At 34.2% G+C, this 15,012-nt stretch overlaps 1 protein-coding gene across 50 annotated transcripts in view; it reads right to left on the bottom strand.

The window, feature by feature from the left end:
* Positions 1–15,012, bottom strand: part of SOX6 (SRY-box transcription factor 6) — a 671,664-nt gene that overhangs the window by 429,700 nt on the left and 226,952 nt on the right. For 4 of the 50 annotated variants that reach the window (XM_081541498.1, XM_081541520.1, XM_081541511.1 and 1 more), the window contains exon 1: positions 1,788–2,254. The exons of 40 other annotated variants lie outside the window; for them this stretch is intronic. The gene's annotated coding sequence lies outside the window, so the exon portion shown is untranslated. Of the gene's footprint in view, positions 1–1,787; positions 2,255–13,367; positions 13,519–15,012 lie in introns of those variants that run through there. 6 more of the 50 variants (XM_081541501.1, XM_081541510.1, XM_081541523.1 and 3 more) reach the window with 2 other exon arrangements.

The following is a 15,012-nucleotide window of genomic DNA, read 5'->3' as shown; positions in this document are numbered from 1 at the left end:
TAACAAAAAAATAAAAGCAGTGCAAAAGACTATATTTTCCCGTTTTCTCCAAATCCATTCTACTTGTTAAACAAGCATATAATTTATGGAAAAGCAAAAAATAGCATATGCCTTATTATCACAACAGACACAAAAACATATATTTTACTCCAAAAGTAAATCATAGATGTATCAGTTTATTCTATCCAATTAGAAATTTTATTTAAAATGATGAAACACTTTAAAAGTACTATTTCAAGCTGCATATGAGCCCTACGAAGCAATGAGGTAAATCTCCCTGAAACATGTCCATCTATTAATAGACAGATAGATACAGTAAATTAAAATAACTGTACATGGTTAAACACTTGATTAAAACAAATATCTTGACACTAGTCATCAAGATGGAAAAACAAAGAAAAACTGAATAGGGACCAATTATTTGGCAGTGTAGCATTACCAAAAATCCTGATCCAGGTCCTAAATATGTGATCTTGAGCAAATCAACTAATCTCATCAAGTTTTAGATTCCTCAGTTTTAAACTTTGACAAATTAGACTCCTTGGCTTTAAAGTTACAGTAAAAAATGATAGAAATGTAAAGAATTTTCATGTTACTAATTTAAACCTGGAGTATCTCTAAAATTAGTATCTGTTTAACTATAGATGGAAGTAGTAACAACATGAGAGAAAAAGAGAATTTCCAAAAACAGAAAGAAGATGAAGAGAGAGGAAAAACACAGACATGCTTGATAATGAAGAATTTGTTTCACAAGGAATCAAGCCCTTGTGAAACAAATTCTTCATTATCAAGCATGTCTGTGTTTCTAGCTTTTTCCCATTTTGAGAAGGCCAGAAGAACTGGGGATACAATTTCTGAATTTTGGCCATAAGCCCCAAGACTAACTAATCACTCAGTAGCACTCCTCCACATGGAGAAGCTGATATACCATCAACAAATTCTTTATCAAAATCAACACTTTGTAACATTGAGAAAATTAAAAGTGCTGTAATCTATAAATGGCCCAGCCTATACTGTTGCAAGTTTATCCCAATTGGACACTATATTTAAAAGTATGTTCAAAAAAATTTCTCTTTACCTCTGCTACAATTTTATTAAATCATACACATTCACTTCCTAGAAAGTTTTGGCTTGTTCTTATAACTTTGCATATGATATTTATATACATTCTTCATGGAACTATGCATAATATACTTTAATTTTTCTTGTTAAGGGAGAAAACGTGCTTGAAATCCTTTATTTTTCATTACAGACCTCTATTCCCTTACATCAACTTTCACTGACTTTCCATCTCCTTAAAATATCACGTTCTTTCCCCATTTCCTCCTCCAATCCAAATACACACACACACACAAACACACACACAAGCACAATACCAGACTTTAAAAAAATAAACACAAAGTCACCTGAGGCTGACAAAGTTGTAAGCTGTCTCTACAAAAGGAAGTTCTTTAAAGTAATACAAGAAAGCATTAGACATTCTAATCAAAATCTGGTAGTTTTTTCTCTAAGTCTATGTCATTATCCAAAATAGTAAACCATCATTAATAATATGCCAATTCTCACAGTTAAGCATTGCAAAGCCTTAAAAAGCCAAAGTCTTTACCTATCAAAATATTTTTTACTTATTACAGGTTTTCTGAATATCTCAGTATTGCTTCTCTCCCAACCATCATCAAACCATCCACTAAACACCTCTGCCAAACACACCTCTCTTCAGCTCATAAATAACAACATACTTGGCGCTTGTACACATAAAGAACAACCTAAAATGTTTAATCAAATACCTCAACTTCGGAAATTAGCTTCTCTCCTTTGTCCTTTGGTGGCCACTGTATCTTCATCGGAAGCCTCTATTGCTGTCATTATTTCTAATTTGAAATCATCCTCTACCTCCACACCCTTCCACGAAGGAAACATAGTTTTTATCTTTGTCTTGCACATGTACACCATGGGGGGTGGTAGAGTAAATTGCCATTTACAACTTTCTTTCAAAAATAAACTACAAATAAACAAGGAGTCCTCTCTATTATAGGATACCAATGCACGTTCAACATTCAAGTCAGCTGTTGGACTCCACTTTTGACCTAATTGCCTAATGCAATATATTTTCAAATGACAGGAAAAAAAAAATCTCACAACATAAGAGGAAATTATCTGAAGGTAAAAAGATGCTATATTTGATACCTCACATGAGGTTTTTGTCCATTCTGTATAAAATAGTGCAACTTTGGATGTTTCTATGCTTAGCTCTAGCAAGTGACCTAAAATGAAGTTACAGAGCTCATTGTGAGGTCACTGTCAACTTCAGGGTAGGTCTTAAGAAAGCAAAGAGGGAATATGGAAGACAGGTTAGGTTATTTGTGAAGTGAAAAATATACTATTTTGATAGGCAAAGACTTAAAATTGTTAGCAGTTTTTACAGAACTCAGAGATTTGGAAAACAGATCAAATTAAAGTAATAGTAACACTTGTAAAGCACTTATTGTACAGTAAGTATTATAACAGTTATTTTACATATATTAACTTGTTTAGTCCACAGAACAAACAACTCATATTGGAGTACATATTAATTTGTAGATATTATTATCACTATCCCCATTTTACATATGAGAAAGTAGACATAGAAATTAACTTATCCAAGTTTATGCTAGTAATGGTCAAGTTAGGATTTGAATCTAGGCAGAAAACTTTAAAGACCAAGTTCTTCACCACCACTTAACCTCTGAACTATCACATATGCTTAGTCACTCAGTCATGTCTGAGTTTTTGTCACCCCATGGACTATAGCCCATCAGACTCCTCTGTCCACGGAATTCTCCAGGCAAGAATATCGGAGTTGGTAGCCATTCCCTTCTCCAGGGGGTCTTCCTGACCCAGGGATCAAACCTGAGTCTCCTGCACTGCAGGTGGATTCTTGATCATCTGAGCCACCAAGGGAGCCCTCTGAACTACCCTGAAAGAAACTAATGAGGCTTTTTCCCTGAAATTACTCTTTTATTTCATGTATAATTAGAAATATACATAGAGATTAAAACCTGTTTCCCCAAGAATTATAGCTATGGACAATCAGTACAATGGCATTTTGGTTAATTACTATATTGTTGCTGTTCAGTCACTCAGTCATGTCTGACTCTTTGCAACTCCATGGACTGCAGCATTCCAGACTTCCCTGTCCTTCACCATCTCCCGGAGTTTGATCAAACTTATGTCCATAGAGTCAGTGATGCTATCTAACCATCTCATCCTCTGCTTCCTGTTTCTCCCTTTGCCTTCAGTCTTTCCCAGCATCAAGGTTTTTTCCAGTGAGTCACCTCGTCATATCAGGTGGCCAAAGTATTGGAGCTTCAGCTTCAGCATCAGTCCTTCCAATGAATATTCAGGATTGACTTCCTCTAGGATTAACTGGTTTGATCTCCTTGCAGTCCAAGGGACTGTCAAGAGTCTTCTCCAACACCACAGTTCAAAAGCATGTCTTTGGCTCAAAGCCTTCTTTATGGTCCAACCCTCAAATCCATACATGACTACTGGAAAAACCATAGCTTTTACTAGGTGGACCTTTGTCAGTAAAGAAATGTCTCTGCTTTTTAATATGCTGTCTAGGTTTGTCATACCTTTTCTTCAAATAACTCAGTACCTTTTGATATAGGAAATTTTTGCAGGGAATACATTCATGATTCTATGAATTATGAAAGATGGACTTATTTCACAAGAATTACTCCTTCCTTGATAAATTTTTTTAACCTCATTCTTTTAGGATTAATTTGTCCTGAATATTGAGTTCCTCAGACACCCACATTTCTCCATAGATCCCTTATTCAGCACCATCCTTATAATAGAGCAATGAAGGGAATTAGAAAGGAACAAAACCCAAAATAGATGTCAAAGTAGTATAGTGAAGCTCCTTTACTTTTCTTAAAGAAGAATTCCTGAGGTCAGAATCTATTTACTTTCACTTTAGATAAAATTATAGTGCTTTTAATGATTTGAGGGGCCCACCTGAGTTCAAATCCTGATTCTACTACTTAATAGTATTATGATCTTGGGCAACTTACAAGAAATACCTAGGTGTTTCTATCTGTAAAACAATCCACCTCACTGGAGTATTACAGAAATAAACCCAATTAACACAATACATGTAAAATTCTTAGCACAGTGCCTCATATATAGTAAATGCTCAGTAATTGGTTCTCTGTTATCTAAGAACATTGAACTAACAATATCCAAGAACATAGCATGAAAATTATATAGCATCATTAATGTGAAAGCACCTGTATTAGTGCTGTACAACATAAAGGAACTTTATAAAAATGCTAGTTTTTCCCTTCATCTATTTAACACTGAGCCAAATAGAAATAGCAGTCCATAGGAGTATGGAAGGAGGATTAATATTAGTAGGTAAAAACACTAATTATCAAGAAATGACAGCTTATAGTCTAGAAACAAAGGAAAAGACAGAAAATTCAAAATGCAGACACAGGAACCGCAAAAGCACACCCATTTGAGGGCCCACTCAGCACAGAGATAACTAGCCTTAGTAGACAACTCAATGAGCAGTTCAGGAATCAAATGTTCATCATGATGACTCTGGCCATCAAGGCAAGATGCTAGATAATTAAATTTTAAAATTATAATTTAAAACTGGATAGGATATAACCTTAATTATAGTATATATTACCTCCTAATTTTAATAGGGGTTGTCACTGGTAATGGGATTATAGATGATTTTAAATATCATATTGTTCAATTTTATTTATATTTTCTAAAGAACAAGTTATTTAGGAAATCAGAATGTATAGGTAGATTATAAAAGCTAAAAGGAAGTCTTTAGAAATTTAAGAAATACATTCTCTATTGAGTTTCTTATTCAAAGAGCCAGATTGATCCTTGAACAATAAAGGTATAAAAATGTAACTATTATGAAAAGATTGATTACATGCTGTACAATAAAGTCACTTGAAAGAGAAAAAATGCTGAAAGTAGATTCTTCTTAGAGGTCTTATTTTAAATAGCAGCCAGTATCAACACAAAGCTTATAACAGGAACCATATACGATTACCTCTATCTTTGCTTGCAACAATTCTGACACACCCTTAGTTTCAGAGTTAAAAAAATGTTTAAACAACTCTAGGGAAACAGAAAAATAAACTGATAAAATACTGAAATTTCAAGAAGCCGAGTCATGAGTGAAATGCACTTTTTTACCTTCTAAAATAAAATTTAAAAATATAGAATGCTTTAGGCAATTTAGCTATTTTTGAGCAGTCATTGACTACACAGCTGAAAAAGAAGGAAAAGGTGGCAGCATAAAAATAAAACTAACATATCAGAAATGAACCAAGGGCAATTTTTTTTTCTTTCTGATCTAGAAATGTGTGTCTCTCTTTGGAACTGTCCCACTGAAAGCCATGTACAATTTGCAAACATGCCAGAGAGCAATATATACGGCAGATCTTACAGGATTTTTTCATTAGGAAAAGTGCTTCTTCCCAGAAACATAAACCATTTTCCTGTTTCTTCACTAACTAGAGCTTTAATTTTAAAAGAGAGAAAGGTAGAAGACCAAACAGGCACAAAGTACTAGAACACTGAAAACTTTCAATTATTTTCAGTATTGGTTATTATTACTAGCAACACTAACAGTACAGTGCTAGTACAGATTTGAGATGGACTAAATGAAACCCAGTCACAGAGTTAATCTGTGGCATAATCAAAACTGAATTTAGATTATGTGCTTTCCAATTACAATTAATATTCAATTCCTCCTGTACATAATTTCCTGTACCTAAACCTGCTATCTCCAGATCTAATTGGCTCTTTAGCTGATAGAACTGTGATGAGTTCTTTTCTTAGACTCAAATTGTCAATGGCCTAAAGTCAATGGACACCATTTATATCAGAGGCATTTACATTTTGTAATATTGGGGGGGTAAGTCTAAATCATGCCATCAATTGTTTGGTTAAGGGTATTTTATCTTTGGGAAACAAACAAAAACATTCTTTAGGTGTGTTTTCATTCAGTAGTGTCATAGCTTTCATGTGTGCTTTCTACCACTTAAATGTACAAATAAATATTAACTACTTCCATCACTATTTACTTTCAATAAACAGATAGGTAAAGAAAAAAACCCTTTATTAATACATTTAGGAGCATATTTTAATCCATTTTTAAATTGCATGCAGCCAAGTCTTAGAAATGAAAACTCCTGTGATCACAAGAGATGCTGTTTTTCATGGTGGTTAAAGGAAAGAAGGGCATAATACATAGGTTCCTGGTTCTGATTCATTTTCTGCTCTTTTGAATTAATTAATGTGTGGAAATCCTAAGCAACTGCTATATCATCTGTGACTGAATTGAGGCCAAAGGAAGAATTATTTAATTAATATTTTCATTTTCATTTTTTCTCTCCCATTTCCTAACCTACTAGTTAACAGTCATTTAAACTAAAAGAACAGTTTAATGTTTGTTGCTATAAAATTAATTGCCTCAGACCACTTTAGTACTTCAAAGATCTGTGGTTGCTGAAGCCATAATGTTCTTCGGGGTCAATCCCTTGAGCTTGGCTTTCAAGCTCCTGGACTTGTTTCAAAGCTGTCTTTAGCAAACTCAAAAAACTCATAGGACAATTCTACTTGTATTGGTATACATATGGTTCTTGAGGAATGCTAGTGGAATGTTTTTTTCCTCTTACATTTGGTTTTGCATTTAGTTTCGGGAATGGGGTAGTAATGAGAGTCAGAGGAGAAATCCATTCTACCTTAATAACAGAATTGCAATATATGAAGATCTCCTGGAGACGGAAATGGCTACCCACTTCAGTATTCTTGCCTGGAGAATCCATGGATAGAGGAGCCTGGTGGGCTACAATCCATGGGGTGGAGAGAGTCGGACATCACTGAGTGACTAATACACACACACACACACACACACACACACACACACACACACACACGAGAGAAACAAAACAAAGAAAAGTTTACTTTTCTAAGTTGAGGACCCCACATGGGGAAATCTTTTTTTATTGTTGTTACCTGAATTGTGGTGCTAAAACATAAAATCTGATCATGTCCAATATCCTGCTTAAAAACCCTTTGTTATTTCCTCATAACCTACAGAATTAACTCCAAATTACTTGGTAGAGATACAAGCCTATTAATATCAGATTCCAAACTATCTTTCTAGTTTTATCTTCACACACACACACACACAGAGCAACTTAGAGCTTCTCTATTGTCTGTTGATTGTTCTTAGTCATCTTTACCTGATTTCTGTTTCTAGAGCTTCCAAGCCTCTTCCCAATTTATGGCCTTCAAAAACTCTGTTCCCTCTTACATCTCCTCTTCACCAAATTATCTCTTACTCATCTTTTAGGCCTCAGCTTTAATATCACTAATGCAGAGTCACCATACTTGATTCTAAGCCCAGGATAGATCTCCCTTTCACTTCATAGTATTTATTATCTTATAATTAAATATTTATTTAATGTCTTCCTCTTTTTTAGATTGTAAACTCTTCAAAAAAAGGGACACCATACATTTTAGTTCACTGTTATATTCCTAGGTCATATATACTTGACATTCATTTTAATATAGAAGATACTCTTATTACTCAAAATTCATTATGTGAGTCTCCAAAATCACATAGGAAGTGAAAGTGATCAAAATATAAAAACATTTGCTAAGGAAATTAACATTTATAAAATTAGTCTTCATTCAAATATCTCTCACTGATCAATTAACTGTATCTCACTGATTTAGATAAATTTCTTTGTATCTTTGATAATCATTGTCCAGTGGCTTCAAACTTCTGTGCACACTGGAGTGACATGGAATCTTCAAAAAATATTGATGCCTGGGCCCCATTCCCAAAGACTGATTTAATTGATTAAAATGCAAGCTAACAATAGGAATACATTTAAAAATTGTCAAATAATTATTTTTTAGTCAAGACTGAGAATCAAGCTAACCTGATTGATGGATATCGCATTGTTGTTGTTTAGTCACTCAGTCGTGTCCGACTCTTTGCAACCCCATGGACTGTAATACGCCAGGCTTCCTTGTCCTTCACTATCTCCTGGAGTTTACTCAAATTCATGTCCACTAAGCCGGTGATGCCATCCAGCCATCTCATCCTCCGTTTCCCCCTTCTCCTCCTGGCCTCAATCTTTCCCAGCATCAGTGTCTTTTCCAACAAGTCAGCCCTTCGCATCAGGTGGCCAAAGTATTGGAGCTTCAGCATCAGTCCTTCCAATGAATATTCAGGGTTGATTTCCTTTCAGATTGACTGGTTTGATCACCTTGCAGTCCAAGAGACTCTCAAGAGTCTTCTCCAACACCACCCTTCAAAAACATCAATTCTTTGGGACTCAGTCTTCTTTATGGTCTAACTCTCATTATCCATGCATGACTACTGGAAAAACCATAGGTTTGACTAGACGGACCATTGTCGGTAAAGAAATGTCTCTGCTTTTTAATATGCTGTCTAGGTTTGTCATAGTTTTTCTTCCAAGGAGCAAGTGTCTTTTAATTTCATGGCTACAGTGACAGACTTTATTTTCTTGGGCTCCAAAATGACTGTGGTTGGTGATTGCAGCCATGAAATTGCATTGTGGAATATTGCAAATAATATTCAAAATAAAAATGTGAAATGAATTCAAAGTGAAATTGCAAATCTTATTTTAAAAATCAAGAACTTGTGAGAAATATAGTGTTGAAGACCAGCTCAAATTATTGACAAATCAAGAATCTGCACTTCGCCAAGATAAACTGAAGAACCAAAAACTGCCAAGAATGATAGTTAACATGGTGTATTTTCAAAAGAGAATGATTGAATATAAAAAGATTAACAAAGATCTTAGAAAATGTTCTCTGCAAAAATGGTACCATGTCAAAAGTGATCATAATATTTGACCTTAAAAATTATTCTTAAAAATCATGCAGTTAATTCATTCTTCTAAGAATGCACAAATACAAATGAAATGCTGTCAATTATATAAAATAATTTTTAAATTTTAGTTTTAATTTTTAAGATTGAGTCAAAATAATATCCCCATCGTTTTCCATGAAATTTTGATCCCCATCCATTAGTATATAAAAGACCTTGTGTTCACGTAACCTTGCCAAAGATGCAGAGAGAGTTCTACTTTTTCCTTTTATATTCTCATACTGTTTCCTTTTCTTACCTCCTCACAATGGTTAAGGCCTCCAACACAATGTCAAATGGGATGAAAGAATATAGACATTAATTATCTTGTTCTTCATTGTGTAAAAAATTCATTCACTATTCCACCATTAAACATGATGCTAGTTGTAAGTTTTTCACAGATGTCCTTTTCAGATTAGGGAAATTATTTTTTATTCCTAGTTTGCTGAAGAGTTTTTAATTATTAATTATTGTTGTTAAACATTTTTTCTATATCTATGAAAATGATTATATGATATTTTTCACTTATTCCATTAATATGGTGAGATCTTCCAAATGCTAAATCAACCTTGCATTCCTGGCCTAATCCCTATTTGATCATGATATATTATTCTCTTTTTGTATTGTTGGACTTCATTTGCTTGTGTTAAGGATTTTTGTATCTATGATCATAAAGAATATAGGTCTAAAATTTGCCTTTTGTAATGTTTTGTCAGGTTTGGTATTATGGTAATACTAGACTTGAGAGGTAGAAATTATTCCTCCTCTCTCTATATTTTGAAAGAGTTTAGGTAAGATTGATGCTATTTCTTAAATATTTGACAGAATTCATCAGTGAAACATTTTTGGACCCAAAGTTTTCTTAATAAAAAGTTTTATTTTTTTATTTAAAATGTAATATCTTTTATAAACAAAGTGCTATTTAGTTTTCTGTCTCACCTTGTGTCAATTTTAGCAAGTTCTGGTTTTGGGGGTTTTTTTGAGGAATTTATTCATTTCTTCTAAGTAGTAAAAGTACACTTCTTTTTATTGCACATTGCTTTACTACTTTTAGTAAATATTGTGGGTTTCTACAAACTGATGTTTTGAGGCAACCTTGATTGTCAGATGACGATTAGCATGTTTTAGCAATAAAGTATTTTTAATGCTACTGTGCACTTAATAGTCTACAATATAGTACAAACATAACTTTCATATGCACTGAAAAACCAAAAAAATTGTGTGACTATTGTGATACTAAGTTTATTGCATTGGTCTGGAACTAAATCTACAATATCTCCAAGGTACACCTGTACATTTTTTGATATAAGATATTCATTGTCTGTTTAATCTCTATAAATTCTTCTCTGACAATTCCTCTTTCATTCCCAATGTTGGTAAGTTATGTTCTCTGTTTTCTGTCATTACCAGAAAAAAAAAGACTTTACCTCTACATTTTTCTTTGCTTTACACGGTTTATTTCAATGTGCCTAATGTGTTTTTCTTTGCATTTATGCTACTTGAATTTCACTGAACTTCTTAAATATGTAAATTTATATCTTGTACCAAATTTGGGAAATTTGGAACCACTATTTCTTCAAGTATTTTTTTCTACCCTAATATTGCTCTCCTCTTTTTCTAGGATTTATATACATTATTAGAACTTTTAATAATGTTTTATGTATCCCTACTGCTATATTCATTTTTTAATTTTTTCTCTGTGTTCTTTATATCAGATAATTTCTATTGATCTATTTTCAATTTCACTAGCTTTTTCCTGTCATTTTTATTCTACTGACTTGCCCATCAAGTTAGTCTCATTTCAGATAACATATCTTTCAGTTTTTTTCAGTTTTAAGTTCCCATTGGATCTTGTGAAATTTCTATCTCTCTGCTGAAATGCCCTATTTTTTAACACTTTCCCCATTTTTTGTTTGTTGAGTAATTTGGGGTTATTCTTAGATATCACGGCTTCCCTCATAGCTCAACTCAGTTGGTAAAGAATCTGCCTGCAATGCAGGAGATCCCTGTCCAATTCCTGGGTTGGGAAGATCCACTGGAGAAGGGATAAGCTACCCACTCCAGTATTTTGGCTTCCCTGGTGGCTCAGCTGGTAAAGAATCCACCTGCAATGCAGGAGATCTAGGTTCAATCCCTGGGCTGGGAAGATTCTGTGGAGAAGGAAAAGGCTACTCACTCCAGTACTCCATGGACTGTATAGCCCATGGGGTGGCAAAGAGTCGGACATGACTGAGTGACTTGCACCTTCACCTTAGATATCATGACCATTATGTCATGGAGACTCTGGATTCTTTTATAGTGCTCTAAAGAGTGTCACTTTTTAATTGTTTAGAAAAAAGCTTATTTGGTTAGACTCAAACTGCACATTCTGTCTCACCTGCAATGGGCAGCAGCTTAAATATCTGTGTAGTTCTTGAAGCCTTATGTGAGCTCTTAACTCCTGTTCTGAGCATGTATGGCTTGCATATCAGTCAGAGACTGGGTCAAAATTTATACATAGAATTTAGGAGTCACTTTCTGTGACTCTTTCTTTTCCAGGATTACCTCCTCACTTCCCAGTAGTTGTGGTTGCTCCAAAGTCTGTTCTACTAGTTCCCCAGACCAGAAAGACTGCTAGTTTTTCTACCGGAGTTTTATAAACTGAGGGCTACATTCATCCTGAAACCCCGAAAATGACAAACTTACCCAAATATCCCTTCTTCCAAATGTCATCTCCTCTGAAGATTTAACTTGCTTTGGATTGTTCTCCAGTATCTTCAAATAGTTGTTTTTCATGTTTTGTCCAGAGTTTACACTTGTTATCCCCACTCAATTTTAAATGGATGAAATTAGTGACCTTTTCTCACTATCAATTATCCTCTGATAATAAAGACTTATTCTGTTTCATTAATGAATGAGTAAATAATATAATGTTTTTTCACTCCTCTATGCCTAGGAGACCTGTGTTTGATCCCTGGGTAAGGAAGATCCCCTGGAGAAGGGAATGGCAACCCACTCCAGTATTCTTGCCTGGGAAATCCCATGGACAGAGGAGTCTGATGGGCTACAGTCCGTGGGGTCGCAAAGAGTTGGACACAACTGAGCAACTAACACACAACTAACACATGCCTTTACACATTCTAATCTTTTCCCTTCAGTGTCCTTAATTCTCATAATCCCATCAGGTAGAAACTTCCCATGCCCATTTAATGTATTTTTTAAAAATAGAGTCATATTTTGCCATCGCTTCAAGTTTTAAATATCTAAAATTTCAACTAAGAATGCTTAAACTGTAAATAACCTAGATGCCTATCAATATAATAACAGTATATACATAGTATAAAATATTACATAGAAGAAAATAAAGTTAAAATATATAAATTGACAAAGGTGTAAGGTAGAATTTTCATGAAAAAAAAAAGGATATGTGAAGTATAAAGCAATATCTGTAAAAGGGGAGAATGTCACCCTTATACAAAATAAAATTGCACATTTCTATATACGTATATATGTATATGTATGTAATGATATATGTATATCATTATATAGAAAGAGGTCTGGAAAGATGTAGACCAGATTGAAGACAGTAAATATGTTTGGGGAGGAGAAATAGAATCCGAGGTGGGAAGAGACATTAAGGAAAATTTCCTTCATTTTTTTCAATAATTATTCATTCAAGTAACATTTAATGATTTCCTGCTATGTGCAAGGTATTCTAGAACAAGAATATATTTGTGTACTACTTTTTAATTTTTAAATATGTTTAATTGTTCAAATGAAAGCCCTACCTCAATACAGAGACTAACAGAAAATCTCCAAGGTGCTTAAAAATGTCATCCTTTATCTTATTAATGTACCAAAGCTCAGGAGCTTCTAAAGGTAATTTAGTGAATTTAGTGATATTTTTTAATTTGTTCTCCCTAAATCATATTATTAATAAATTCTTATTCTCTATATCTGGACCCAATGGAGAAACTAACAGATTTCTCTTTCTCTCCCTTATAATACAATTTCATTCTCTTATGCCAGTTCTTCTGAGGTTTGAGAATAGCTGTGAAGCTTAAAGGTCTTAGCTGGGATAATTTTAGGCATCAAATGACTGTCTATAGATAAAAACTGGTGAATTTTTTTAACTGACATACTAGAGTAAATATAGCTGAGCAACCCAGAAAGTAAACCTGGCCTTCATGACATTCATCCTTGGCTTCACATAAGAATACATCCTTGCTATGTTGACTCACATCCTTGTCTTAACCAGTTAACATATAGAGGACATCTTCTTAGAAACATCAATACTGAAACAACTTGCTATAATCCAACACTTTAATCTTTCTTCCCAATTCCTCCCAGTGGCAAGGCCTTCACTATATCAACAAAGAAGTTCATCCCATTCTTTAGACAACTGTAGCTGTTACAAAGCTTTTCTTCTGCTGTTCTTGTGACTCTGGCTCCCTGTGACTCTCACCTGGTAACTTGGCTTTGGCTCTCCACAGTACACACTCTTCCCCTACAGCAGCAATTTGTCCATCTTAGGATAGATATTAGATTCTCTTGAGACTTCTGTACTTCAGAGTGAACATGTCTGGTTCCTTTAACCTAAGGGAGGCTTCTGCCTGCTGGCCCAGAAAGAGTGAGAATTTGAATTTCTCTGCAACCAGGCTCTTTGTCCAATTGAAAAATACAAGGTTTGGCTTTTACTTTAAATGCAGCAAACAGCTTTCTTGGCTAATCATTACAAATACCTGCTGGCATTTCTTTGTTTTCAAAGAAATACCCCTCCACCTGCATGCACACATGCATAAATGCAATATACACATTGCCTTCCACTTGTTCCTTTAAAAAAATATTTTCAATGAGTGCCAAAAAATGTCCATCTTCAGTTCAAATGATGTGTTTCCATTCAAGGGGCTTGTACCCACTGCTTCATCACATGCTTTCACTTAAGCTAAAATTTATTTACTTCAAATGTTACAGCATTTTATTCTTATAAATTCCATGTCTGCTTATTCTTGGAACCCTAAGATATCAGGAGAGGACTGGGCTCCTGATATCAGAAGATATCAGGAAACAATTACTTCACCCAGTAAGATTTAACTTAGAATAGGCTTAGCAGTATCTATTAACTATATGCATTTAACCATCTCAGTTCTATTTGCTGGAGATGGTTAACTACTTTACAACTTTAGGAAATTAGAAAAAAATAAAACATTTAAGTCTAGGAAACCTATAGAGCAGGGGTCTCCAACCTCCAGGATCTAATGCTTGATGATATGAGGTAGAGCTGATGTAATAATAACAAAAATAAAGTGCATAATAAATGTAAATGCACTTCAGACACCCTGAAACCATCCCCCACCTCCACTCCCAGTCTGTGGAAAACTGTCTTCCAAGAAACTGGTCCCTGGTGCCAAAAAAGTTGGGGACTGCTGCTATAGAGGACATCCACCCCAATGATCTTTGTCCTTAAAAGAACCTAATTATACCCGCCAATCCTTTATGGAAGAGTATAAGTAGAGTGAATATTAGTTTTGCCTATAAAACTAAACCTCAGAATTGTTTTTAAGTCTTAGTCTTGGCTTCTCTCTGATTTCTGTTTGTTCCTAGTTTTCCTCATTATAAACTGAAGATAATAAGACCCCCACTTTAGCTATCTCATGGGGTTAATAAAAGAAATGTATAAGATAATATATGAAAAAGTTCATTTAAAAGTGTAAGGAGTCATAAAAATAAAAATGTAAGGTACTCTATTATTATTAATAATGGCACCTTCTATGACCACAAACGAGACACTCTACAAATCCCCTCCTTTTAACACTAAGACATTTTAATTAAATTCTCATTTTTATCCCCTTTTTTGTCTCCTTTTCCCATATCAACAACCAAAAAAAAAAAAAAAAAAAAATTCAGCACCATCTTTTGGCCTTGGATTTTAATTACAAATGCCAGCAAAGATTTACAGAGTACAACATAAGTATATTCTAATATTTTGAAAACCTTAGTCCTCCTTTCAGACTGATTTCTTTTTCTTTACTCCTTTTTTATAATCTTTTCTATAACCCCCTTAAAAAATCAAACCGCCTACCATTATAACAGCAAGTGTCACTACTATG

This window comes from Giraffa tippelskirchi, chromosome 11 (assembly GCF_054371585.1).
Source record: "Giraffa tippelskirchi isolate mGirTip1 chromosome 11, T2T-mGirTip1v1.2.pri, whole genome shotgun sequence".
NCBI classification, from domain to species: Eukaryota; Metazoa; Chordata; class Mammalia; order Artiodactyla; family Giraffidae; genus Giraffa; species Giraffa tippelskirchi.
Note: the sequence above shows the minus strand (reverse complement) of the source record. Positions and strands in the feature narration are given on the sequence as shown.